This window comes from Scyliorhinus torazame, chromosome 5 (assembly GCF_047496885.1).
Source record: "Scyliorhinus torazame isolate Kashiwa2021f chromosome 5, sScyTor2.1, whole genome shotgun sequence".
NCBI classification, from domain to species: Eukaryota; Metazoa; Chordata; class Chondrichthyes; order Carcharhiniformes; family Scyliorhinidae; genus Scyliorhinus; species Scyliorhinus torazame.
In genome coordinates this window covers 202693380-202719367 of record NC_092711.1, presented here as the reverse complement: position 1 = coordinate 202719367, position 25988 = coordinate 202693380, and the positions used below count along the sequence as shown (strand labels likewise).

The 25988-nt window shown below is 50.0% G+C and overlaps 1 protein-coding gene and 1 pseudogene across 2 annotated transcripts in view; both read left to right on the top strand.

Moving 5' to 3' along the window:
- Positions 1 to 25988, top strand: part of LOC140420890 (interferon-inducible GTPase 5-like) — a 59034-nt gene that overhangs the window by 28535 nt on the left and 4511 nt on the right. The window contains exon 3 of one of the 2 annotated variants that reach the window (XM_072505009.1): positions 12843 to 12993. The exons of the other annotated variant lie outside the window; for it this stretch is intronic. The gene's annotated coding sequence lies outside the window, so the exon portion shown is untranslated. The remainder of the gene's footprint in view (positions 1 to 12842; positions 12994 to 25988) is intronic. 2 annotated transcript variants of the gene reach the window in all.
- Positions 1127 to 25988, top strand: LOC140422569 (interferon-inducible GTPase 5-like; annotated as a pseudogene).

Below are 25988 nucleotides of genomic sequence, written 5' to 3'. Positions count from 1 at the left end.
TCCTTTTTTCTGACCAAAATGAATAACCTCACACTTATCTAGGTTAAACTCTATCTGCCAAATTTTGGCACACTACCCTCTCCATATCCATTTGTAAATTTCTTATTTCGTCACTGCAACTTACTGTCACACCTGTTTTAGTACAAATGTGGCGATAGTACCTACATGCAAGTCATTAATATATATTGTAAATAGTGGGGTCCACGGACGAAACCCTGCGGCACTCCACTAGTTACATCTTGCCAACCAGAAAAAAACTCATTTATACCGACTCTCTGCCTTCTGTCGGTTAGTCAGTCTTCTATTCATTATCCAATGTCATCACTTGTAATGATGTGGAGATACTGGCGTTGGACTGGGATGAGCACAGTAAGAAGTCTTACAACACCAGATTAAAGTCCAACAGGTTTGTTTCGATATTACTAGCTTTCGGAGCGCTGCTCCTTCCTCAGGTGAATGAAGAGGTATGTTCCAGAAACATATAGATAGACAAATTCAAAGATGCCAGACAATGCTTGGAATGCGAGCATTAGCAGGTGATTAAATCTTTATAGATCCAGAGATGGGGTAACCCCAGGTTAAAGAGGTGTGAATTGTGTCAAGCCTGGACAGTTGGTAGGGTTTCGCAGGCCAGATTGTGGGGGATGAATGTAATGCGACATGAATCCCAGGTCCCGGTTGAGGCCGCACTCATGTGTGCGGAGCTTGGCTATAAGTTTCTGCTCGGTGATTCTGCGTTGTCGCGCGTCCTGAAGGCCGCCTTGGAGAACACTTACCCGGAGGAAGAACTTTCTCTTGAGGGAAAGGAAATGTTCCTCCTGGGCTGTGTTAACTCAGTGCCCAGATCTAAGCTGTCCATCAATTAAAGGAGTGCCTGTTATCTTCAATCAGAGACTAGGTAACTGGTCATTCATCTAATTGCTGTTGAGGAACCTTACTGTGTACAAATTATCTTCATAATCAACTACAAAACCAGTCATTATGCTTCACCAGTATTTTATTAGATGTGAAGTGTGTGGGGATGTCCTGAGAATGTGACAATGTGCTGCACAAATACAAGTTATTTTAGTAAAATAACACCATGTAAAATGTTTTCTTTCAGAGATCAGTCTTTGAAATCTTCGTCCTTCAATGAGGAAGAGTGACAAAAGCTGATGTCTGATTATGAAAGAGGTGGTGTGGAACAATTTGTAAGATTGATACAGAACAAATTAGATGATCTGGGCAACACAGAGTTTAACATCGCAGTGACAGGAGAATGCGGCAGGGAAATCCACCTTCATCAATACAATGAGAGGGCTTCAGAGGGATGATGAGGGAGCCGCTGAAACTGGCCGGGGCATTGAGTATAAGAATTGGCAAGTCATGTTGCAGCTACATAGAACCTTAGTTAGGCCACACTTGGAGTATAGTGTTCAATTCTGGACGCCACACTACCAGAAGGATGTGCAGGCTTTGGAGAGGGTGCAGAAGAGATTTACCAGGATGTTGCCTGGTATGGAGGGCATTAGCTATGAGGAGCAGTTGAATAAACTCAGTTTGTTCTCACTGGAACGATGGAGGTTGAGGGGCTACCTGATAGAGGTCTACAAAATTATGAGGCATAGACAGAGTGGATAGTCAGAGGCTTTTTCCACAGTAGAGGGGTCAATTACTAGGGGGCATAGGTTAAAGGTACGAGGGGCAAGGTTTAGAGGAGATCACATAGAATATACTGTGCAGAAGGAGGCCTTTCGAGTCTGCACCGACCCACTTAAGCCCTCACTTCCACCCTATCCCCGTAACCCAATAACCTCTCCTAACCTTTTTGGTCACGAAGGGCAATTTATCATGGCCAATCCACCTAACCTGCACGTCTTTGGACTGTGGGAGGAAAACGGAGCACCAGGATGAAACCCACGCAGACACATGGAGAACGTGCAGACTCCGCACAGACAGTGACCCAGCAGAGAATCGAACCTGGGACCCTGGCGCTGTGAAGCCACAGTGCTATCCACTTGTGCTATCGTGCTGCCCGAGATGTACGAGGCAAGTATTTTACACAGAGGGTAGTGGGTGCCTGGAACTCGCTGCCGGAGGAGGTGGTGGAAGCAGGGACGATAGTGACATTTAAGGGGCATCTTGACAAATACATGAATAGGATGGGAATAGAGAGGTACGGACCAAAGAAGTGTAGAAAATTTTAATTTAGACGGGCAGAATGGTCGGCACAGGCTTGGAGGGCTGAAGGGCCTGTTCCTGTGCTGTACCTTTCTTTGTTCTTTGTTCTTTCTTCGTTTGGGGCCACATTATATACAATGGAGCCAATCGCATATCCACATCCCTACTTGCCAAGTGTTTATCTCTGGGACCTGCCAGGATGTGGAACTACTAAATTCCCAACGAATAAATACCCGAGTCTAATGAAATTTTAAAGAAATGATTTCTTCCTCATTATCAGCGCCATGCGATTCACAGAAAATGATGTAACCCTCGCCAAAGAGATTAAACGGCTGGGGAAGAATTTCTACTTCATTCGATCGAAAATTGATTATGCTCTCGATTCAATAAGAACGGGAGGGAGGAAAGTTAATGAAGAAGCAGAACTAGGAAAGATCAGGAATTATTGTGTCAGGAAATTGAACGAGGCAAGGTTCCCATCTCCCTGTGTTTTCCTGGTATTAAAATCTTATCTGAATCTATATGATTTGAAATGTTTAAATGACGCTCTTGAAGATGATCTTCTGAATATTTCTACATGTGTGCACATTCTGTCCCTTCCAAACCTAAACTTAGAAATTGTAGAGAAGAAAAGAGAAGAGCTAAAGAAATGAGTCAGGATGTTGGCAACACTTTCAGGAGCATTAGGAGCAGTGCCAGTTCCTGGAGTTTCCCGTGGTTGTGATATTGGGATACTGATTGGAGGAATAATACATTTCCGTTAATGTCTGGGTCTGGAAGATGCCTCACTTCAAAGACTGGCCAATAGGGCAGGGAAACCGGTGGAAGATCTGAAAGCCGTGGTGAACATGCCTCTGTTGGGTAAAATAACTCCTGATTTAATTGCAAAGTTACAGTGCGGTGTCGCTCAATCCAACTGTGGAGCAGGATCATCATTTTCTGTGACCTACAAGGTGCTGAATGATGCATTTGATGAGCTTACAGAGAATGCACAGAGGGTGGTGAAATCAATCCTGTGAGTCAATAATATATTAAATTGGTTTTACCCTGAATGTTGGAGAAATTCTACTTTCCAATGTTACCTGGGTTCATTAGATTCTGCGCAAATAACGTTATGGCCACAAAGTCTCACAAGAGGACCAAGATTTGCACTGGTGAGATTTCAGAATGCAATCTTCCCCACCCCTTGCTAGTGATGTGATCATATATACATAGTTTAATATGAACTATAATGTTATTAAAGGGCTTGACACCATAACATCCAGCCCCATGGACTGACCCCCCGCTTCCTGGTGGTGTGATGTCATGGGGCCATTGCCCGGGGGCAATGAGCTGGGGATTGCTGGGGACAACCCTTTGCTCAAATAAACTAAATAGTTAATAAAGGAATATACAGGCAATGTGTTACGGCTGCCTTTGGGAGCTCCTGGATGCAGTTCCTGTGATCCATCCATGTCTGCAGTAAGTGTTTGTAATTCCAAGAAATTCAGCTGAGATCTATTGAGTTGGAAGCTGAGTTGCAGACACTGTCGGGGGTTGGAAAGTCACCTTGATGCTTTTTACAAGGAGGCACTGGTAAATTTTAGGATGGGGTTTTCTGATTTGGCCAGTGGCCATGGGCGGAGAGCGTGAGTGTGAGTGAGGTAGGGAAGGAGACACCTAGGGCAGGAGCTTCAACCTTTGATTTTGTCCAACATGTCTGAGGTTCTTTCAATGTGTCTGTATAGTAGTGAGGGCTGTAGGATGGGTGAACTGATTGCCCATGGCACCGTGGTACAGAAAGCAATTCAGTGGAAGGAGCAATCTGGAATGAAGTTGTAGACAGGGACAGTGTCGTAAGGGGCATTGAGGCTGTTCTCTGTAGTCAAGATACAGAGTCCAGAAAGCTGTGTTACCTGCCCATCGTCAGGATTTGGAACATCTGCACTAGGTTGGAGAGGAACTTGCAGTGGGAAAGAGAGGATCCAGGCCAATGAAATAGGTAGAACTAGGAAAGATATTCTCCATAGTTAGTTTGAGGAGCTAGGAACCAAATTAGGACTCAGAACCTCGAATAATTTCTGGATTATTACCTGAGCGACATACAAATTGGCACAGGGCAAATAAGATTGGAGAAATGAAAATGGGAGGAAGGCAGGAGTTGGATGGTCAGCCATGATCATAATGACTGGTAGAGCAGGCTCAAAGGGCCGAATGGCTTTCTCCTGCTTCTATTCTCTATCTTTCTAGTACATGGCTCAAAGACTGGTGTGAGAGAATTATGTTCCGGTTCGTGAGGCTCTAGCACCATTATTGAGTTTTGCACTATTGGTGCGGCCTACACCTGAACCGTGCGGAGGCTGGTGTTCTAGTGAGCTGCATAACTAGGGAAGAGAGCGTTTTACAGGAATTCAGTGAATGAAGTGCCTGACAGTGTTTCATCATCAGGGTAGCCAGGGAAAGGGTTGGCCCACTGAAGGATAGGCAAGGGAATCTATGTGTGGAGCCAGAGGAAATGGGCGAGGTATTAAATGAATACTTTGCATCAGTATTCACCAAAGAGAAGGAATTGGTAGATGTTGAGTCTGGAGAAGGGTGTGCAGATAGCCTGGGTCACATTGAGATCCAAAAAGACGAGGTGTTGGGTGTCTTAAAAAATATTAAGGTGGATAAGTCCCCAGGGCCTGATGGGATCTATCCCAGAATACTGAAGGAGGGTGGAGAGGAAATTGCTGAGGCCTTGACAGAAATCTTTGGATCCTCACTGTCTTCATGTGATGTCCCGGAGGACTGGAGAATGTTGTTCCTCTGTTTAAGAAGGGTAGCAAGGATAATCCAGGGAACTACAGGCCGGTGAGCCTTACTTCAGTGGTAGGGAAATTACTGGAGAGAATTCTTCAAGACAGGATCTACTCCCATTTGGAAGCAAATGGACGTATTAGTGAGAGGCAGCATGGTTTTGTGAACATAGAACATAGAACATAGAACATAGAAAATACAGCACAGAACAGGCCCTTCGGCCCACGGTGTTGTGCCGAACCTTTGTCCTAGATTAATCATAGATTATCATTGAATTTACAGTGCAGAAGGAGGCCATTCGGCCCTTTGAGTCTGCACCAGCTCCTGGAAAGAGCACCCCACCCAAACCCAACACCTCCACCCAACACCAAGGCCAATTTGGACATTAAGGGCAATTTATCATTAGCCAATTCACCTAACCCGCACATCTTTGGACTGTGGGAGGAAACCGGAGCACCCGGAGGAAACCCACGCAGACACGGGGAGGACGTGCAGACTCCGCACAGACAATGACCCAAGCCGGAATCGAACCTGGGACCATGGATCTGTGAAGCAATTGTGCTATCCACAATGCTACCGTGCTGCCCTTAAGAACAAATAAATCTACACTATATCATTTTCCCGTAATCCATGTACCTATCCAACAGCTGCTTGAAGGTCCCTAATGTTTCCGACTCAACTACTTCCACAGGCAGTGCATTCCATGCCCCCACTACTCTCTGGGTAAAGAACCTACCTCTGATATCCCTCCTATATCTTCCACCTTTCACCTTAAATTTATGTCCCCTTGTAATGGTTTGTTCCACCCATGGAAAAAGCCTCTAACTGTCTACTCTATCTATTCCCCTGATCATCTTATAAACCTCTATCAAGTCGCCCCTCATCCTTCTCCGCTCTAATGAGAAAAGGCCTAGCAGCCTCAACCTTTCCTCGCAAGACCTACTCTCCATTCCAGGCAACATCCTGGTAAATCTTCTTTGCACCTTTTCCAGAGCTTCCACATCCTTCCTAAAATGAGGCGACCAGAACTGTACACAGTACTCCAAATGTGGCCTTACCAAAGTTTTGTACAGCTGCATCATCACATCACGGCTCTTAAATTCAATCCCTCTGTTAATGAACGCGAGCACACCATAGGCCTTCTTCACAGCTCTATCCACTTGAGTGGCAACTTTCAAAGATGTATGAACATAGACCCCAAGATCTCTCTGCTCCTTCACATTGCCAAGAACTCTACCGTTAACCCTGTATTCCGCATTCATATTTGTCCTTCCAAAATGGACAACCTCACACTTTTCAGGATTAAACTCCATCTGCCACTTCTCAGCCCAGCTCTGCATCCTATCTATGTCTCTTTGCAGCCGACAACAGCCCTCCTTACTATCCACAACTCCACCAATCTTCGTATCATCTGCAAATTTACTGACCCACCCTTCAACTCCCTCATCCAAGTCATTAATGAAAATCACAAACAGCAGAGGACCCAGAACTGATCCCTGCGGTACACCACTGGTAACTGGGATCCAGGCTGAATATTTGCCATCCACCACCACTCTCTGACTTCTATCGGTTAGCCAGTTCGTTATCCAACTGGCCAAATTTCCCACTATCCCATGCCTCCTTACTTTGTGCAGAAGCCTACCATGGGGAACTTTATCAAATGCCTTACTAAAATCCATGTACACTACATCCACTGCTTTACCTTCATCCACATGCTTGGTCACCTCCTCAAAGAATTCAATAAGATTTGTAAGGCAAGACCTACCCCTCACAAATCCGTGCTGACTATCCCTAATCAAGCAGTGTCTTTCCAGATGCTCAGAAATCCTATCCTTCAGTACCCTTTCCATTACTTTGCCTACCACCGAAGTAAGACTAACTGGCCTGTAATTCCCAGGGTTATCCCTAGTTCCTTTTTTGAACAGGGGCACGACATTCACCACTCTCCAATCCCCTGGTACCACCCCTGTTGACAGTGAGGACGAAAAGATAATTGCCAACGGCTCTGCAATTTCATCTCTTGCTTCCCATAGAATCCTTGGATATATCCCGTCAGGCCCGGGGGACTTGTCTATCCTCAAATTTTTCAAAATGCCCAACACATCTTCCTTCCTAACAAGTATTTCCTCGAGCTTACCAATCTGTTTCACACTGTCCTCTCCAACAATATCGCCCCTCTCATTTGTAAATACAGAAGAAAAGTACTCATTCAAGACCTCTCCTATCTCTTCGGACTCAATACACAATCTCCCGCTACTGTCCTTGATCGGACCTACCCTCGCTCTAGTCATTCTCATATTTCTCACATATGTGTAAAAGGCCTTGGGGTTTTCCTTGATCCTACCTGCCAAAGATTGTTCATGCCCTCTCTTAGCTCTCCTAATCCCTTTCTTCAGTTCCCTCCTGGCTATCTTGTATCCCTCCAATGCCCTGTCTGAACCTTGTTTCCTCAGCCTTACATAAGTCACCTTTTTCCTCTTAACAAGACATTCAACCTCTCTTGTCAACCATGGTTCCCTCACTCGACCATCTCTTCCCTGCCTGACAGGGACATACATATCAAGGACACGTAGCACCTGTTCCTTGAACAAGTTCCACATTTCACTTGTGTCCTTCCCTGCCAGCCTATGTTCCCAACTTATGCACTTCAATTCTTGTCTGACAACATCGTATTTACCCTTCCCCCAATTGTAAACCTTGCCCTGTTGCACGTACCTATCCCTCTCCATTACTAAAGTGAAAGTCACAGAATTGTGGTCACTATCTCCAAAATGCTCCCCCACTAACAAATCTACCACTTGCCCTGGTTCATTACCCAGTACTAAATCCAATATTGCCCCTCCTCTGGTCGGACAATCTACATACTGTGTTAGAAAAGCTTCCTGGACACACTGCACAAACACCACCCCATCCAAACTATTTGATCTAAAGAGTTTCCACTCAATATTTGGGAAGTTAAAGTCGCCCATGACTACTACCCTATGACTTCTGCATCTTTCCAAAATCTGTTTCCCAATCTGTTCCTCCACATCTCTGCTACTATTGGGGGGCCGAAAGAAAACTCCTAACAAGGTGACTGCTCCTTTCCTATTTCTGACTTCAACCCATACTACCTCAATAGGGTGATACTCCTCGAACTGCCTTTCTGCAGCTGTTATACTATCTCTAATTAATAATGCCACCCCCCCCACCTCTTTTACCACCCTCCCTAATCTTATTGAAACATCTATAACCAGGGACCTCCAACAACCATTTCTGCCCCTCTTCTATCCACGTTTCCGTGATGGCCACCACATCGTAGTCCCAAGTACCGATCCATGCCTTAAGTTCACCCACCTTATTCCTGATGCTTCTTGCGTTGAAGTATACACACTTCAACCCATCTCCGTGCCTGCAAATACTCTCCTTTGTCAGTGTTCCCTTCCCCACTGCCTCATTACATGCTTTGGCGTACTGAATATCGGTTACCTTAGTTGCTGGACTACAAATCCGGTTCCCATTCCCCTGCCAAATTAGTTTAAACCCTCCCGAAGAGTACTAGCAAACCTCCCTCCCAGGATATTGGTGCCCCTCTGGTTCAGATGCAACCCGTCCTGCTTGTACAGGTCCCACCTTCCCCAGAATGCGCTCCAATTATCCAAATACCTGAAGCCCTCCCTCCTACACCATTCCTGCAGCCACGTGTTCAACTGCACTCTCTCCCTATTCCTAGCCTCGCTATCACGTGGCACCGGCAACAAACCAGAGATGACAACTCTGTCTGTCCTGGCTTTCAACTTCCAGCCTAACTCCCTAAACTTGTTTATTACCTCCACACCCCTTTTCCTACCTATGTCGTTGGTACCAATGTGCACCACGACTTCTGGCTGCTCCCCCTCCCCCTTAAGGATCCTGAAGGGGAGGTCGTGTCTCACTAACTTGATAGAGTTTTTCGAGGAGGTCACTAAGATGATTGATGCAGGTAGGGCAGTGGATGTTGTCTATATGGACTTCAGTAAGGCCTTTGACAAGGTCCCTCATGGTAGACTAGCACAAAAGGTGAAGTCACACGGGATCAGGGGTGAGCTGGCAAGGTGGATACAGAACTGGCTAGGTCATAGAAGGCAGAGAGTAGCAATGGAAGGATGCTTTTCTAATTGGAGGGCTGTGACCAGTGGCGTTCCACAGGGATCCGTGCTGGGACCTTTGCTGTTTGTAGTATATATAAATGATTTGGAGGAAAATGTAACTGGTCTGATTAGTAAGTTTGCAGACGACACAAAGGTTGGTGGAATTGCGGATAGCGATGAGGACTGTCTGAGGATGCAGCAGGATTTAGATCGTTTGGAGACTTGGGCGGAGAGATGGCAGATGGAGTTTAATCCGCACATATGTGAGGTAATGCATTTTGGAAGGTCGAATGCAGGTAGGGAATATACAGTGAATGGTAGAACCCTCAAGAGTATTTAAAGTCAAAGAGATCTAGGAGTACAGGTCCACAGGTCACTGAAAGGGGCAACACAGGTGGAGAAGGTAGTCAAGAAGGCATACAGCATGCTTGCCTTCATTGGCCGGGGCATTGAGTATAAGAATTGGCAAGTCATGTTGCAGCTGTATAGAACCTTAGTTAGGCCACACTTGGAGTATATTGTTCAATTCTGGTCGCCACACTACCAGAAGGATGTGGAGGCTTTAGCGAGGGTGCAGAAGAGATTTACCAGAATGTTACCTGGTATGGAGGGCATTAGCTATGAGGAGCGGTTGAATAAACTCGGTTTGTTCTCCCTGGAACGAAGGAGGTTGAGGGGCGACCTGATAGATGTCTACAAAATTATGAGGGGCATAGACAGAGTGGACAGTCAGAGGCTTTTCCCCGGGATAGAGGGGTCAATTACTAGGGGGCATAGGTTTAAGGTGAGGGGGGCAAGGTTTAGAGTAGATGTACGAGGCAAGTTTTTTACACAGAGAGTAGTGGGTGCCTGGAACTCGCTACCGGAGGAGGTGGTGGAAGCAGGGACGATAGTGACATTTAAGGGGCATCTTGACAAATACATGAATAGGATGGGAATAGAGGGATATGGACCCAGGAAGTGTAGAAGATTGTAGTTTAGTCGGGCAGCATGGTCGGCACGGGCTTGGAGGGCCGAATGGCCTGTTCCTGTGCTGTACATTTCTTTGTTCTTTGTTCTTTGAAGGCAAGGTTGTGATGGTCACGGGACAGAGGAAAGTTTGTTTCACCAACAACAGGTAAAGGTGATGAACCCTTAGCCTGGTGAGCAGATTAGGGTCAGCTATTGCCTGAGACACCGAGCCTCATATCTGTGGAAACAGGGATCATGTTGCCAATGGCACAGCTATCAATGATCACTCGAATCACATGGTGCTCGGAGAATCGGGTGATTGACCGATCTGTACATGGAGTGTAGCTGATTCCAAAAAACCATCAACAGATTCCTCAACCCTTTCATCTGAATAAGCGTCTGTGATGACATCACCATCATCCAGGATAGCAGCTATCTGGTGAGCTTTAATCATTTCCTGGTATTTGAACTGGCAGAAAATTAAATTTCCTGAGGAAATGTTTATCTGTTTATATAATGTGCACATACCCTTTTGTGTGCATGAAAGATGGAGTTATGGAGTATGGTCCTGTCAGGTAAGGGTGATACTGTTTGGTGTTTCTGGAAGCAGCAGCATGGATTGTCTTGGATAAATACTGCAGGAGTCTCATCTGACGGCAGATCTAATGTCTGGCAGATCTCTGACTTGACTGATACCAAGGTATGTGTTTTGAGCTCTGTGTTGTACCTGTCCTTCACTCAGTGCAGTTGGTTAGGATGAATGAGTTGCAGCCAATGTTGTTGTTCTCCAATAAGGGTGACAAGTCATCATCCTTGTCAAGAGGTAGACCATGATAACTGAACCCACCTTTCACAATTCAAAAGTTGATAAGATACAGGAGCAGAATTAGGTCAATTAGCCCATTGAGTCTACTCCGTCATTCGATCATGGCGGATCTGTTTCTCATCCCCATTCTCCTGCCTTCTCCCCATAACCCCTGATCTGCATATTAATCAAGAAATACTCTTTTGACCTTGAACACCATATTTGTGCTGTTACCTAGAGTGATACCCTCCACCAACCAGAGACTATCACCTCGGTTGGGCATATTAGTGAAGAGGTTCCTGGGACACTATCTTGTGCGCACCAAACATCGCATCCGGGTCAGCCGAGGGGCTGGATGGTCGGAGGGCAGGCTGGTCCCAGGAACCAGCTGCCATCCAGACGGGTCCCGGATGTCAAAATCACAAGCTTAACGACCTCCACTGGGCCACATGGGTGAGTTGGCATCAGCCACTTGGCACAAGTCCTGTCTGCCATCACCGCACCCCCTCCCACTGATGACCCGGAAGTTGGCACTGCACCCCCCCCCCCCATCATGATACTATGACTGTGTCCCCACACACCCTGGCCCACCAACACACCCCACCCATACCCAGTGGCGGTGCCAATGCCTGTCTCCCTCCGAAGCAGCCCCCGCTATTCATGATGCGTGCAGCTCACAATGCCCTCTCTCTGTCCCTGCAGTAGACGTTGGCACACAATCAGGGAAGATGGTGGCATAGTGGTATTGTCATTGGACTAGTAATCCAGAAACCTAGGGTAAAGCTCTGGGGTCTCAGGTTCGAATCCTACCATGGCAGATGGTCAAATTAGAAGTCTAATGATGACCATGAAACCATTGCCGATTGTCATTAAAAACCCATCTGGTTCACTGATATCCTGGAACTCCGTCTGGCCTACACGTAACTCCAGACCCACACAGCAATGTGAGGTGATGGGTGAAACCTTGTCGTATGAGGAGCAGGGGAGGTGAGGACATTCCTGGTCCTCCAGGCATGCCAGGCTCTCGCCGCCGCATGTCCTCTGTCCTCCAGTTGCTTCTGCAGGACCTCCCCAGGCGCGTCCCCCTGCCCTTCTGGTCCAGCTCCTTCTCATCCTCTTCAGACCAGTCCGCATGTTTGTCCTCATCCACCTCCAGCACGTTGCGTCACTGCTGTGCCAGGTTGTGGAGGGCACAGCAAACCAACACAAAGCGAGAGACCCTCCGTGGGGCATAGCAGTCTGATGCACCGCTCAATGACATCACACATGACCACATGGGCTTTGTTATATCGGTTCTCTGCATCGGTCTCCACACTCGTACTGGTGTTATTAGCCAGGGCCTCAGTTGGTACCTCTTATCGCACAGGAGCCAACACGTCATCCTGGGTGTTCCATGAAGATACGGGGATCTCCGACTGCCGCAGTATGTAGCTGTCGTGCACACTCCCTGGGAAGCGTGCACACGTGCATGATTTTGAGGTGATGGTTATACACAAGTTGAACATTCAGAGAGTGGAACTCCTTCCTGTTGATGAAGGGTGCACTCGGTCTGATCGATGCGCGGAAGGTGACATAGGTGCCATATATTACCCCCTGGACCTGGGGCATCCAGGCAATGATTTCGGCGTGAGAACAGCTGGTGAGTCAGTTTCAGCGGGAGCATTGCGGAAGTGGTTGCTGGGAGGTAAGTCTGTCCTTTAAAAGCACTTGTCTTTGCAGGGGCAGGCCAGTCGATTTCGGCGTGAGAACAGCTGGTGAGTCAGTTTCAGCGGGAGCATTGTGGAAGTGGTTGCTGGGAGGTAAGTCTGTCCTTTAAAAGCACTTGTCTTTGCAGGGGCAGGCCAGTCGATTTCGGAGTGAGAACAGCTGGTGAGTCAGTTTCAGCGGGAGCATTGCGGAAGTGGTTGCTGGGAGGTACGTCTGTCCTTTAAAATCACTTGTCTTTGCAGGGGCAGGCCAGTCGATTTCGGCGGGAGTGGAGCTGGCTGGTTAGTCAATTTCAGCAGGAGCTGAGAATTTTTTTCTTTTTTTTTAATTAGTTTTTTAGGCGGGAACAGGAAGTCGACCCGCGGACGTCTGGGAAGACCCTCACCAATAAATTCTGGTGGAGAGAAACCCGAGACACTACACGTGTAGTGTCTCCCACCCGCCCTCCTCCTCTAACCTAATAATAAAACCCATTGGTCTGAGGTAAGTACCATATTTTATTATATTATTATTATTTTTTATAAAAATTTAATTTAGTTGTTAGCCAGATCTTGGTAGAAAGTTAGAGGAATGGCAGGGAAGGGAGTGCAATGTTCCTCCTGCAGGATGTTTGAGGTGAGGGATGCAGTTAGTGTCCCTGCTGATTTTACCTGCAGGAAGTGCTGTCATCTCCAGCTCCTCCAAGACCGAGTTAGGGAACTGGAGCTGGAGTTGGAAGAACTTTGGATCATTCGGGAGGCAGAAGGGGTCATAGATAGCAGCTTCAGGGAATTAGTTACACCAAAGATTGGAGATAGGTGGGTAACTGTAAGAGGGACTGGGAAAAAGCAGTCAGTGCAGGGATCCCCCGCGGTCGTTTCCCTGAGAAACAAGTATACCGCTTTGGATACTTGTGGGGACGACGACTTACCAGGGGTAAGCCATGGGGTACGGGCCTCTGGCACGGAGTCTGTCCCTGTTGCTCAGAAGGGAAGGGGGGAGAGGAGCAGAGCATTAGTAATTGGGGACTCTATAGTCAGGGGCACAGATAGGAGATTTTGTGGGAGCGTGAGAGACTCACGTTTGGTATGTTGCCTCCCAGGTGCAAGGGTGCGTGATGTCTCGGATCGTGTTTTCCGGGTCCTTAGGGGGAGGGGGAGCAGCTCCAAGTCGTGGTCCACATTGGCACTAACGACATAGGTAGGAAAGGGGACAAGGATGTCAGGCAGGCTTTCAGGGAGCTAGGATGGAAGCTCAGAACTAGAACAAACAGAGTTGTTATCTCTGGGTTGTTGCCCGTGCCACGTGAAAGTGAGATGAGGAATAGGGAGAGAGAGCATTTAAACACGTGGCTACAGGGATGGTGCAGGCGGGAGGGATTCAGATTTCTGGATAACTGGGGCTCTTTCTGGGGAAGGTGGGACCTCTACAGACAGGATGGTCTACATCCGAACCTGAGGGGCACAAATATCCTGGGGGGGAGATTTGTTAGTGCTCTTTGGGGGGGGTTTAAACTAATGCAGCAGGGGCATGGGAACCTGGATTGTAGTTTTAGGGTATGGGAGAATGAGAGTATAGAGGTCAGGAGCACAGATTTGACGTCGCAGGAGGGGGCCAGTGTTCAGGTAGGTGGTTTGAAGTGTGTCTACTTCAATGCCAGGAGTATACGAAACAAGGTAGGGGAACTGGCAGCATGGGTTGGTACCTGGGACTTCGATGTTGTGGCCATTTCGGAGACATGGATAGAGCAGGGACAGGAATGGATGTTGCAGGTTCCGGGGCTTAGGTGTTTTAGTAAGCTCAGAGAAGGAGGCAAAAGAGGGGGAGGTGTGGCGCTGCTAGTCAAGAGCAGTATTACGGTGGCGGAGAGGATGCTAGATGGGGACTCTTCTTCCAAGGTAGTATGGGCTGAAGTTAGAAACAGGAAAGGAGAGGTCACCCTGTTGGGAGTTTTTTATAGGCCTCCTAATAGTTCTAGGGATGTAGAGGAAAGGATGGCGAAGATGATTCTGGATATGAGCGAAAGTAACAGGGTAGTTATTATGGGAGACTTTAACTTTCCAAATATTGACTGGAAAAGATATAGTTCGAGTACAATAGATGGGTCGTTTTTTGTACAGTGTGTGCAGGAGGGTTTCCTGAAACAATATGTTGACAGGCCAACAAGAGGCGAGGCCACGTTGGATTTGGTTTTGGGTAATGAACCAGGCCAGGTGTTGGATTTGGAGGTAGGAGAGCACTTTGGGGACAGTGACCACAATTCGGTGACGTTTACGTTAATGATGGAAAGGGATAAGTATACACCGCAGGGCAAGAGTTATAGCTGGGGGAAGGGCAATTATGATGCCATTAGACGTGACTTGGGGGGGGATAAGGTGGCGAAGTAGGCTGCAAGTGTTGGGCACACTGGATAAGTGGGGCTTGTTCAAGGATCAGCTACTGCGTGTTCTTGATAAGAATGCACCGGTCAGACAGGGAGGAAGGCGTCGAGTGAGGGTACCGTGGTTTACCAAGGAAGTGGAATCTCTTGTTAAGAGGAAGAAGGAGGCCTATGTGAAGATGAAGTGTGAAGTTTCGGTTGGGGCGATGGATAGTTACAAGGTAGCGAGGAAGGATCTAAAGAGAGAGCTAAGACGAGCAAGGAGGGGACATGAGAAGTATTTGGCAGGAAGGATCAAGGAAAACCCAAAAGCTTTCTATAGGTATGTCAGGAATAAGCGAATGACTAGGGAAAGAGTAGGACCAGTCAAGGACAGGGATGGGAAATTGTGTGTGGAGTCTGAAGAGATAGGCGAGATACTAAATGAATATTTTTCGTCAGTATTCACTCAGGAAAAAGATAATGTTGTGGAGGAGAATGCTGAGCCCCAGGCTAATAGAATAGATGGCATTGAGGTACGTAGGGAAGAGGTGTTGACAATTCTGGACAGGCTGAAAATAGATAAGTCCCCAGGACCTGATGGGATTTATCCTAGGATTCTCTGGGAGGCCAGGGAAGAGATTGCTGGACCTTTGGCTTTGATTTTTATGTCATCATTGGCTACAGGAATAGTGCCAGAGGACTGGAGGACAGCAAATGTGGTCCCTTTGTTCAAAAAGGGGAGCAGAGACAACCCCGGCAACTATAGACCGGTGAGCCTCACGTCTGTAGTGGGTAAAGTCTTGGAGGGGATAATAAGAGACAAGATTTATAATCATCTAGATAGGAATGATATGATCAGGGATAGTCAGCATGGCTTTGTGAAGGGTAGGTCATGCCTCACAAACCTTATTGAGTTCTTTGAGAAGGTGACTGAACAGGTAGACGAGGGTAGAGCAGTTGATGTGGTGTATATGGATTTCAGCAAAGCGTTTGATAAGGTTCCCCACGGTAGGCTATTGCAAAAAATACGGAGGCTGGGGATTGAGGGTGATTTAGAGATGTGGATCAGAAATTGGCTAGCTGAAAGAAGACAGAGGGTGGTGGTTGATGGGAAATGTTCAGAATGGAGTACAGTCACAAGTGGAGTACCACAAGGATCTGTTCTGGGACCGTTGCTGTTTGTCATTTTTATCAATGACCTAGAGGAAGGCGCAGAAGGGTGGGTGAGTAAATTTGCAGACGATACTAAAGTCGGTGGTGTTGTCGATAGTGTGGAAGGATGTAGCAGGTTACAGAGGGATATAGATAAGCTGCAGAGCTGGGCTGAGAGGTGGCAAATGGAGTTTAATGTAGAGAAGTGTGAGGTGATTCACTTTGGAAGGAATAACAGGAATGCGGAATATTTGGGTAATGGTAAAGTTCTTGAAAGTGTGGATGAGCAGAGGGATCTAGGTGTCCATGTACATAGATCCCTGAAAGTTGCCACCCAGGTTGATAGGGTTGTGAAGAAGGCCTATGGAGTGTTGGCCTTTATTGGTAGAGGGATTGAGTTCCGGAGTCGGGAGGTCATGTTGCAGCTGTACAGAACTCTGGTACGGCCGCATTTGGAGTATTGCGTACAGTTCTGGTCACCGCATTATAGGAAGGACGTGGAAGCTTTGGAGCGGGTGCAGAGGAGATTTACCAGGATGTTGCCTGGTATGGAGGGAAAATCTTATGAGGAAAGGCTGATGGACTTGAGGTTGTTTTCGTTGGAGAGAAGAAGGTTAAGAGGAGACTTAATAGAGGCATACAAAATGATCAGGGGGTTGGATAGGGTGGACAGTGAGAGCCTTCTCCCGCGGATGGATATGGCTGGCACGAGGGGACATAACTTTAAACTGAGGGGTAATAGATATAGGACAGAGGTCAGAGGTAGGTTCTTTACGCAAAGAGTAGTGAGGCCGTGGAATGCCCTACCTGCTACAGTAGTGAACTCGCCAACATTGAGGGCATTTAAAAGTTTATTGGATAAACATATGGATGATAATGGCATAGTGTAGATTAGATGGCTTTTGTTTCGGTGCAACATCGTGGGCCGAAGGGCCTGTACTGCGCTGTATTGTTCTATGTTCTATGTTCTATGTAATGGCGGAGAATTTTGCTGCCCCGTCATCTTGATGAGCTAGGTGCAGGTCAAAGTGTATATAGTCAGCTGCCCCGGCTAACAGGGCATCTGTGACTTCATGCATGCACTTGGTGCTGTAGGTTGGGATCTGCCATCTCTCAGAGTGTCATCTAACGAGTTGGTTGTGCTGGGAGACCCCACCCTGCACTCGCACATCCAACCACAGCAGCGGCCCCAGGCACCAGACCCCAGACCCCTGCCAGGAACAGCGCATGGACCAGGCTCAGATTCCCTCCCCGATCCACACACCCACCCTCTGGTCACAGGGATATCACCAGTGCTGTGGCCCAGCTGTTGGGTGTTTGATTGCTGGCTGTTGCCTCTGAGGTATTGACGCTTCCGGTGTTCAGGCAAAGTGTCCAGGTCTCACAGTCTGATCGGAATGCCAGGCAGTAACACTCGCCAGCGACATGGCACATCTACGCATGGGAATCCACTTGAGAGCTGTGCAGTGCTCATATAACTAGCAATGGCAATTCCTATTGGCAATAACCTTCAACTGTGCAGCTGTTACAGGGATTCACCAGATTACCACGGATAGGGCTCCGGATACGATACAGATTCTGTCAATCGGAATGGGCTGGCTAGATCAGACACTGATCAGTGCACGATGCAGTTCCCGATTCCAGCCTCACATGGATCTGTGCCTGGCGCAACGCAGCCGTTAGATCGCGCCAATTTAGTTGACATTTTGCAGTTTATTTAAGGACTGTATAACTGTGATGCGACCATCAATTCAATCGAGACGGGAGTAGAAGTAAACCGTGGCTTTAATCAACTTAGAACAGTGCCTGCCTGTGACTGTTCCAATACTGGGAACCGCCTACATGTCGACTGCTCTTTATACCTCCCTTCAAGGGGAGGAGCCATGGGCGGAGCCCATACAGGCCCCAACATGTTCCCCTATGGATAATGCCATACAATGGCCCATAGAAGGAGCCCACAAGGGCAACAGCATAGCACAGATACAAATACAAGGGCAACAGCACAGATACAATTACAATGGTGGATTATTGGCATAATACATTCACCACAAACTGTTAATTATAATACCACTTATTTGATATCGATATGATAAATTCTGTATTTAAATAAAAGTTTGTTTTAACAGAGGAGTGGCACGATAGCACAGTGGTTAGCACTGCTGCCTCACAGCGCAAGGGACTCGGGTTCGATTCCGACCTTGGCTGACTGTGAGGGGTTTGTACATTCTTCCCATGTTTGTGTGGGTTTCCTTCAGATGCTCTGGTTTCCTCTCACAATCCAAACATGTACTGGTTAGGTGGATTGGCTATGCTAAATTGCCCCGAGGTGGGGATAGGGTGGGGGATAGGGCCTAGGTAGGGTGCTCTTTCAGAGTGTCGGTGAAGACCCGATGGGCTGAATGGCCTCCTTCTGCACTGTAGGGATTCTATGATTCTATAAAAGATACCTATTGGTCAAAGTCTTCTGAGGTGAAGTAACATTTTCTCACATTTTGACAAATTGCAAATTGTTCGGGTCTCTTGTCCAGCAAATTGTGGTTTGGTCCCAAAGCCTAACACAAGGCTGAAGCATTTGTAACCATTTTCAGCCAGAAGTGTCAAGTGGATCGTCCTTCCTGGCCTCCCCGGAGTTCCCCAGCATCTCAGATTCCAGTTTTCACCCAATTTGTTATTAAAGAAGGAGCTGATGGAAGTGGATGCTGCTCTCCGGACTGGACTCCCAGAAGGCGTTTCTGCCGCACAGAATGTTAGTCCGCAAGGTGAGATCACATGGGATTCAGGGAAACTTACTAGCTTGGATTGAAGACTGGCTGACGAAGAGGAGGCAGAGAGTGGGAAAATGGGTCTTTTTCTGGATGGCAAGATGTAACTAGTGGGGTGCCACAGGGTTCAGTCCTTGGGCTCCAGCTATTTACAACCTATATTAACGACTTGGATACAGGGATAGAAGGTTCAATAGCCAAATTCGCAGATGACACAAAAATAGGTGGGACAGTAATTTGCAATGAGGAAATAAGGGTTGGATTCTCCGCAGCTCCGTGCCGAAATCGCGAAATGCGATCAGCCGGAGAAGAGGCTCTGATGGCGAAATCGGGCCTGACACTGGTTTGGCGGCGATTACCGATTCTCCGGACCCCCCAACACAACGGAATCGCGGCACGTGCCGTGCGGCCAGAGAATCGCATTGGGTGCCCCGACGACCGTTTTCCCGGGCCTGAGCGATTCTGCAGCCCGGAGGGGCCGAAGTCCTGACGGCGTGGTTTTGAGCACCGATAAAAAATTGTGAAGCTGACGTGCTGGCTAATTCGACGGCGGGAGGAGGTAAGAGTTGGCATGGGAGAACTGTGGGCTCCATAACGGACACCGGCCTTGCATTCTGCGGGAGGGGGGAAGGCCCTGCCAGGGTGGAGGAGGGAAGGGGAAGGGGGGTAACAGGCCGAGCAGTCGGGGAGCCCCCAACAGGACATGCGGTGCCCATGCCTCGAGCACCATTACGGCGGCCATCTTGTTGGCCACCCGCCCGGCCCCTGGGTGAATGCAGGGCTAACGGGTGGGTGCCATCCCCCTCCCTGGCCACCTCATTCAACCGGCGACTCCCACCGGGGGACCACCCAGGGCCTCACCAACTGTAGCCCCCAGTGCAGGCAGTGAAATCAAACAGTGGCCCTGGCAGTGGGGACGGGAGCCAGGAGCGGGGGCACCGACAGGGAATGGGTGGGGGACATGCGTGGCCAGGGCGCGTGGTGCCAATCGGGGCCACCATATAGCCCATAGCAGTTGGCTGTGCACGGGCGTATGCATCATGGTAACATCACCCCCTGCAGATCATAATGTTTGGGCACCACCCAGCGATGCTGGCTGCCGTGGCGGGGGCCGCTGCCCTGCATGCAGCTCAGTGGCAGTGTGACCGCATGCAGCTCAGAGAGGGGGCGGAGGCCGCAGCAGAGGAGCGGGCTGCAGAGAGGCAGGTGCCAGCCGCTCAGGCTGGAGGGCCGCCTGCCCGACAGGCCGAGGAGGAATGGGATGAGGGGGGAGGAGGAGGAGGAACAAGGTGACGAGGAGGAGGAGGAGGTGGTGGTGGTGCCAAGGAGGTGGTGGTGTTGAAGCCCCGCATGTACCGGCGCCGCATGTCCTTTCAGGAACTTCCGGTCCGGGCATGCAGGAGGAGACTACGGATGGACCGAGAGACTGTCCGACACATCTGCCACATGATGGCACACCTGGCACTGCGCGGGAGTGGGGGAGGACACTCACTACCAGTGGCCATCAAGGTGATGGTCGCTCTCAACTTCTATGCCACGGGGTCGTTCCAGTCGCCGAGTGGGGACCTGTCCGGCATCTCCCAGACATCGGTACACAGGGGCATCCATGCCGTGATGTTCGCCCTGTATGCCCTGGCGGATCGGTACATTCAGTTCCCCGTGGACAGTGTCCACCAGGATGCCCGGGCAGCGTGGTTTGCTATCATCACCAGGATGCCCCAGGACCAGGGGGTAATTGATGGGGTGGATGTCGCCCTACAGGCACGGCGGATGAGAGGCCGATGTTCACGAGCAGGAAGGGCAACCATTCCATGAACGTACAGGTGGTCTGTGACCACCAGGTGAAGATCCTGTATGTCTGCGCCCGGTACCCGGGTAGTGTGCAAGACTCATTTATCTTGGTGTAATCATTGATCCCTGGCCTGTTCGAGGGACAACCCCCTCCGGCTGCGGGGCTGGTTGCTGGACGACAGGTGTTACCCGTTGCGGTTGTGGCTGATGACGTTTATTTGGAGGCCACAGACCGATATAGAGAACTGCTACAATGAGGCCCACTGTGCGACCAGGGGTGTGGTGGGGAGGTGCTTCAGGGTCCTGAAGATGCACTTCAGGTGCCTGGTCTGCTCTGGAGGGGCCCTCCTGTACGAGGCCAGGACGGTCGGCCACATCGTTGTGGTCTGCTGCGTCCTCCACAACATCGCTCCAGCGATGTGCTGGAGGAGGACGAGGGCCAAGGGCAGGCCTCGTCAGACGAGGGGGAGGGGGGGGGGGGGGAGAGGGACAATGTGTGGAACGTGGGGTTGGGCATGCACGGGAGGCTGCGCTACGCCACCGGCAGAGGCAGAGAGCACGGGATGCTTTGATCGATGCACATTTCACCAACTTGGGGAGGGGTTGCTGGGCAGGGGCACGGACACCACATTACTGCACCCCCTCACCTCCGACCACCCTCACCTCCCCCACCACTGAACAACAAACTCACCTCCCTCTCCACCAACCTTGGTCCATGGGATGGGGGATGATGACAGACCGCTCTGCAATGAGCTCCAAACTCCACATCGTTAGACAATGTCTGACTCAAGCCCACAGTAGCACCTTCCACCTGGGCGATCCCTGCATACACGCTGGCCAGTCCATCACACAGTCCTGTTGAAACGCTGGGGACGTCTGGGATGGGTTGGGGGATGGTGGGTGGGGGGGGCTGCATGGCGCCCCACCGGGCCTCACTCTCCCACCACCCCTCACTTACAATCAATGAACACACAACGAATGGTGAACTATTGTGGCTTTATTGTGCTAGATGTAAAGCCTCCTGCAGCTAGACCCAAGAATGGGGGCAGTGCAGGAGAGCGTACACTTTTATACAGAGCCTGCTGGGTGGAGCCAGCAGGCCGGGATTTACTGTAATAACTGGAGTACAATGTCAATGTACCATAATACATGTAATGTATGTTCAGTGGTTTACCACATTCACCCCGTTTAAAAAAAAGTCCAGCAGGGGTGAAGCGAAGTTACAGGTCGAGTCAGTCGGGGGCTTTGACCTTCCGCTGCAATCGCCTCAGCCCCGGCTGTGGTGTGGGCACCGATATGAAGACCTGCGACTCCGGGAGTGTGTTGTCCTCTCCTTCTTCACCCAGTAGTTGAGCCGGTGGGGGGACGAGCGCCGCCGGGGCGGGGGTGGCGGTGATAGTCGCTGGTGGGGGGGGGGGGGGGGTGCGGCACAGGGGCGGGGGTGGCAGTGGTATCCACTGGAGGGGGAGGAGACGGTATCAGGTAGGGGGTGGTGGTGATGGTGGATGGGGAACCAGCGGGTGCCAGGTCCCGGAGGGAGACTGTGTCCTGTCGCCCGTCGTGGTGTGCCACGTAGGCGTACTGTGGGTTCGCATGGAGGAGGAGGACTTTTTTGATGAGGGGGTCTGATTTATGGCTCCTCGCATGCTTCCGGAGGAGGACGGGCCCAGGAACTGTCAGCTAGGTCAGGAGCGAAACCCCGGAGGTGGACTTCCTGGGGAAGGCAGGCACCCTGGTCGAGGGTGATGGAGGCGAGCTGCGGAGAGTGGTGGGAGGGCCGATCGGTGGTGGTGGAGGTAGCATGGCCCGTGAACGGCCAGGCGAACAGGGGTCCTGGGGTGCATTCGAAGATGGCGCCGAAGATGGCGGCGCCCACCGAGCGCACATGGCGGGCAGAATTAAAGATGGCTGCGCCCATGGGCCGCACATGGCTGGCGGCGGTGACGATGGCGGCGCCCCTGGATCGCACATGGGGGATGTTACGGTCGCGATGCTGGGCCTAGAAACGGCAGCGACCGATCGGGCCTCGCAAACGGTGACAAATTGGCCCTTCTTGCCACACCCATTGCAGGACACGCTCCGTGCTGGGCAGCGTTGTGTGGGGTGCTTGGTCTGGCCACAATAGTAGCATTTGGGGCCTCCGGAGTTAGCTGGCTGCCCCGCGGCGCAGGCGTGCGGTGCACCCGGGTCAGATGATGGCAGGGCCCACGAGGGTGCCGCGCGGTCGGAGGTGTAGGATTCCAGGTTGCTGGAAGCCACTTCTAAGGAGTTCACGAGCTGGACTGTCTCTGTGAGGCCGCGTGTACTCCCTTCTAATAAGCGCTGGTGGATGTAGTTGGACTTAATGCCCGCGACATAGGCATCCCTGCTCAGCAGCTCCACGTGTTGGGTGTCCGACACTGCCTGGCAACTATAGTTTCAGCAAAGTAGCCACAAGGCATGCAGGAAATCGTCCTGAGACTCTCCCGGGAGTTGCCGTCTCGTGGCCAGGAGGTGCCTGGCGAACACCTGGTTTACAGTCCTGATATACTGTCCTTTCAGTAGTTCTATCGCCTCCGTGTAGGTGGGAGTGTCCCGAATGAGGAGGAAGACTAGTGGGCTCACCCGTGCGTAGAGTAGTTGGAGCTTCTGTGGGTCTGAGGAGACTTCGGTGGATGCTCCGAGGTATGCTTCAAAGCAAGCTAGCCAGTGCTCGAAAGTCGTTGTGGCATCGGCTGCATGTGGGCTCAGCTCCAGGCAATCTGGCTTGAGTAAGACGTTCATTTTCAAAATTCTAGCACAATAAATTGATGTACCATCAATGAACATGCGACGAATAGTGAACTATTGTGGCTTTATTGTGCAAGATGTAAAGCCTCCTGCAGCTGGACCCAAGAATGGGGGCAGTGCAGGAGAGCATACACTTTTATACAGAGCCTGCTGGGTGGAGCCAGCAGGCCGGGATTTACTGTAATAACTGGAGTACAATGGCAGTGTACCATAATATATGTAATGTATGTTCAGTGGTTTACCAGACGCCCCACCCCCGCACCCACCGGACAGAGCACAGAGGCAGGTTTCATCGGTGATAACATGTGTTTGATGTGCAGAGGTATCAACAGCCTGTGCCCCACCCTCTAAATCTAAACTGTGCCTTGCACCCCCTAAATCTAAACTGTGCCCTCCACCCCTGCTGTACCGTCTGGGGAACCTAGGTGGTTCCCAAGATGGTACAGCAGGGGTGGAGGTGGACTGCTGTGACTCCTGCCCCGCGACAAGGGTCCCTGTTGGCGCATGTATCCTGGGGCGCCCCTGCCTGGGTGGGCCAGGCTGCTCCTTGGGTCTCCTGGCTGGCATGGTGCCGCTCTGTTCTGCCCGCTGCCCAAATGATGCACCAGGGACATGAGGAGGGAAGTCCGAGGTGCTGCGGTGTTCCGGCACCTCCCCTGCAGGTGTCACCTGCACGGGCCCCAGCACCTCCTCCTCCCTCGGCCTGCCCGATGGCCCTGGGCTTCTCCATGGGATGAAGGTGCGAGCGTAGCCAACCCCCGTGACCCTCTCCACCATCTGATGTTACCATTCTTGGATGCCCGCTCTGGTATATGATGCATGCAGCCCAGGGGTTGGGTCTCTGATGGCTTCAGTGCACAGGGCACCCAGCCATTGCGGCAGTCATGGGTGGGTACAACCATGTGGGTCATGATAGGGGTGGGACCATCCCCCTGGGGTGGGGGGAGGTGTCACATGTGTGTGGGGTGTAGGGTGGTTGGTGCCAGGGGCACAGTGCTGGGTACTCACCCTGGCTGTCCTTAGGAGGTCCTGCAGCTTTTTTCAGCACAGGTCTGCGATCCTGGCCACCGGCCCGACGGTGCTGACGGCCTCAGCCACCTCCGCCTAGGCACGGCGAACGATGGCGCCTGCTGTCCTGCGTCCCGGCCTGTGGTACAACACAAGTCTCCTCTGCTACACGGCGTCCAAGAAGGTGTCCAACTCCCCGTCCCTAAATCGCAGGGCTGCTCGTCTGGTGGCCACCTTGCCTGTGATGCTAGGTGTGGGGGGAGAATATTTATCAGCAGCCGCGGTGTCCCGTCAATGACGAAACCCGCGTATCGGCGGCTGCTCCCTCGGGTGGTCCCGTTGCGCCCGTGTTAGTCCTTTGTGGGCCGTTGAATTGCTCCTCCTGGAGCCCCGATGACGCCGTCGTGAAACTCCACCATTTTCACGACGGCGTCAACATTTAGTCCCATTTTCAGAAAATCCAGCCCAAGAACCTTACAAATGGATATGGATAGGTTAAGAGAGTGGACCAAAATGTGGCAGATGGAGTTTATAGTGGATAAGTGTGAGGTCATGCATTTTGATCGGAAAAACTGGAAGGCAACTTATTATCTAAATGGGGAGAGACTTCAGGGTGCTCCATTATAGAGGGATCTGGGGATCCTGGTTCATAAAATAACTTGTATGCAGGTACAACAGATAATAAAGAAAGCTAATGAAATGTTGGCATTTATAGCTGAAGAAATTGAGTATGAAGGTAAGGAAGTGTTGTTGCAACTATACAAGGCATTGGTAAGACCGCACCTGGAGTATTGTGCACAGTTTTGTCCCCTTATTTGAGGAAAGATGTAGTGGCATTGGAGGCAGTTCAGAGGATGTTCACAAAGTTTGATTTCGGAGATGAGGGGTTTGTCGTATAAGGAGAGATTGAACAGTTTAGGCCTATACTCTCCAGGGTTTAGAAGAATGAGGGGAGATCAAATTGAGGTGTACAAGATGCAAAAAGGAATGGTTAAAGTAGATGTTTCCTCTTGTGGGGCATTCTAAAACGAGAGGTCATTATCTTAGAATAAGAGATAGCAAATTTAAAACATTTGAGGAAAAATTAATTCTCCCAAAGGGTTGTGAATCTATGGAATTCGCTGCCCCAGAGTGCGGTGGATGCTGAGACGGTGAGTAAATTTAAGGAGGAGTTAGACAGATTGGGTTGAAGGGTTATGGAGAATGGTCAGGACAGTGGAACTGAGGCCAGGATAGGATCAGCCATGATCACATTGAAGGTGTTTAGGCTCGGGAGGCTAAATTGCCTCCTCCGACTCCTAGGTCATGTGTTCTAGGGAGGAGATTCTCCAGCTGATTTCACAGTCCAGCTCTTGGGTCTGTAGCATTGTAGGTCGCAGATGAGGAACATATCAGCCATGATAGAATGGTGGAGCAGACTCGATGGGCCGAATGGCCTAACTCTGCTCCAATATCTTCTGAACTTATGAACTCCAGATGCTGACAACGTCCTAGCAACTGAAGACTTCTCCAGTTCCTTGCCACATTCCATGAAAGAATATGTTAAAAATCCAAGAGCACATCCTATTTACTGCAACGACCTCCAAAATAAATACAAGTTAATCAAATCTTGCTTTGATTATCTTTATGACACTGAGAATAAGACTAAAGAATAG